Genomic DNA, 3,281 nt, shown 5'->3' with positions numbered 1-3,281 from the left:
TTTATCTGCTAAGACATCTCTAACTTAGTCAAAGACCAAAGTTTAGGGATTTTTTAAAAGCTCGGAGCAAGTTTTATTTTGAACTATTTTGCAGCTTTACCATTGCTAGAATAAATTGCGTGAATATGAAATTATAGAGAGAGACCTACCGCCCACTCGCCCACAGTTCATGTCGGGCCAAAAACATACCTATGCCCGCGAACAAAAACTCTATTGATTTAATAGCACAAAGAAGATCTGCATGACTTGCGTGAAGCAATTACGTGTATATTTGTGGAGAAGCAAAAGAGAGATATTTTCTGCGTCCATGATTAGAAAAAACTAGTTTGGTTCAGATTAGTTCTACAAAGAGAAACCTCCGTCTGAGTCATTCGCCTGTCACGGTCCTTTCTGTCATTTTCTCGTTCTTTTCATAAAACTGGATAAGCTCAATACTAAATCCTGAATCAGCCCAAAGTGAGTTCATAATGGCATATTTTTTCTAGAGATACTCATGTTGAGGGCCTATTATCAGAGATAAGGCTAAAAAAAGAATATCAAATCAAATCGAGGTTTTTGAACTATTTTCAAAACAAAGAAAGAAATACACAAGAAAGAAATTTGAGCCTGAGTTTTGTAGCGTTTAACAAGTACTACTATGCACTTATGCATGTACTTTACCTGAAAGAAAACGAGATAAAGGACAAAATTTGTATTTAAATGATAGAGCTTTTAGCTATATCAAAGGTCAGTGCGTGCAAGCTTTTTTTCAATTGTTTCTATTCAAAAGTAACAGCCTTCCAAAGGAGAGCTATTGCATCATCCATTTTCCTCAACATTTATCCTCACTAACGATAACTGATAGTTGAATGTTGGAGAAAGGCTCACTCGAAAATAAAATTAAAGATTAAACATACAATTCACTGACTGTGGTCAGTGGTCGGCTTAAGTAAGTTACTCTATGGTCGGCGCCTTTTATGAATAGTCTCACTATACTGACACCAGTTCGGTTTCTTCCGGTCGCAAATATTCTGATATGCAAAAAAATTAACATACTCTATACAAGTTTAAGATTCTGTTATACGTTTAAGTTAAGGTGATACTTGACCAAAAACAAAAATCATTCAATCAAATTAGCCGTTACCGAGAAAACTTGAAATTTATACTTCGAAATGTGAGTCTATTCCTGTTCCCATTGATCAAAGTAAAGACTAAAGTATTCTCATTTGCGTCAAAACAATAAGTGGTTAACTGGTGTACGCTGGCGAGGGTCTATTTTTGTGGCCTGGTAACCTTGTTCCCAGGATTTCTCATCTTCCCGCCTCCTGGAGCTAGAAAAAAAAGGGACAGGAAGACGAGAGACCCTGGGAACGAGGTTGGTTGCCTGGTTGGAGAAAGAGATCTAGAATTTATCCGACAAGCTTATATGCTTACAAGAAGTACACTCACACATTTGTTTCTTGAATCGACGTTTTTGAACCCGCGCAATTTTAATCGGCGCCGATATCTGATTTGTGACGCTTTCGTAGGCCAATGAAAACGAACCATTTCTTGTAATCAAATGTGTACTGTTTTTAACCTTTGCACATGGAAAGATCTTGGTTGCTCGGCTGTGCTTTCTCGCTCTCTTTTTCGTTTCTTTAAAGTGCATATGACAAGTTTTTCTTTTTTTTCTTTTGACGGATTCTAGTTGCTTATATCGTCTTTAATATACTTGTGAAATTTAGGGCAATCCGATAAAAATAAGTACTGCATTTCTCCATTCAAATTGCTGGTACACTTCAATTTTTTTACCGCCACTTTGTTCGGCCAGACTACACGTGACAAATTTCGTGACGTCACATGGGGTACTCGAGATAACACAACAACAATGGCGGACTCTAGTCGAAAGCTTAAAGGAGGGAAAAGATGTGTCGCTGGAGCACCAAGACGAGTTGTAGTAATAATTCATACACACCTGGTATAACAATACGTTAGTTCTCTAATCCAGAAATAAGATCGAAATAGATGAAATTTGTCTAAATACATAGGCCAGAAGACTTCAAGGAACCTGTGAATAAACACGCTTGCTTGTGCTCTGCACACTTTGAAGATTCATGTTTCACCCGAGATCTTACTATTGTTGAAAGCATGAGCGAACTAAACATGTGCCGTGTTAATCAAGGGTTCAGTGCCAACAAGAGATACGACAACAGCTCCAACGACTCCAATTTTGACTCAAAGAGAGAAAAGACAGATAAGATAGTTTTGCACATATGGTGGTACTCCGTGATCAAAAACTCGGTCTAGTGTGTGTGTGTGTGTGTGTGTGTGTTTTTTTTTAGATAAAACGACATGTACTGAAAAGTCTTGACGTTTATGATCCAGTCAATAAACGAAGAAAAGTCGTGGAGGAAGAACTACATTCAGAAGAAACGACAGAGAGTATGGAAGGAAATCAAATGTCAGTTGATATGGCTACATCGCCAACAACAAAGACAGGCAGACGGCGCGAACGACGAACGGATCATTGAATAACCGATAGGAAGTAGTAGAAAAAAAAAGGCCATGAAGACATCTTTCTAAAATCCTTTTATTCTTTCCATAGATATTTAACTTGGATTTACATGAAAGGAGGCAGGAAAACACTGCTTGTTACAAGATAAGTCAGAATTTAACTGACTTTATAACACAATTAGAAAACAAGGCGGTGATCGTACGTAATGATAAGACAATATCTCACTTTCAATGAAGAATTACCAAACTTTACAATGAATGAATTACATCGCTTTTAAAAAATACACCACACAGGCACAGCCCCTAAAGATTTCAAGAATCGTTCCCTTAGAGAGCAATTAGTCTCAATGGGGTGATGGTTCACTAACAAGAACTGATTTATTGATTGACAAATACAAAATCCAAGGACAGGCAGATAGCGTGAACGACGGACGGATCGTTGAGTAACCCATAGAACGTAAGAAACAAACAAAGCTTTGAAGACGTCATTCCAAAATCTTTTTAATTGTTTCCATAGATATTTTACATGGATTTACATAAAAAAAAAGTAGGAAACATTGCTCGTTACAAGTTAAGTAAGGATCCTAATGACTCTAGAACGCAATTTAAAAACAAGGTGGTGATAGTATGCCATGAAAAGGTAACCGCTTACCTCTTGAATAAAGAATTACCAAACTCTACAACTAACAAATGACATTTCTTAAAAAAAATAACAACAACAACAACAACAAAAAAAAAAAAAGAAAGAAAGCAAAAAACACAGAAATATACGCCTGGAACAACACATCCGCAATTTTAAAGGTGTA

This window comes from Stylophora pistillata, chromosome 14 (genome assembly GCF_964205215.1).
Source record: "Stylophora pistillata chromosome 14, jaStyPist1.2, whole genome shotgun sequence".
Lineage (NCBI taxonomy): Eukaryota > Metazoa > Cnidaria > Anthozoa > Scleractinia > Pocilloporidae > Stylophora > Stylophora pistillata.
Note: the sequence above shows the minus strand (reverse complement) of the source record.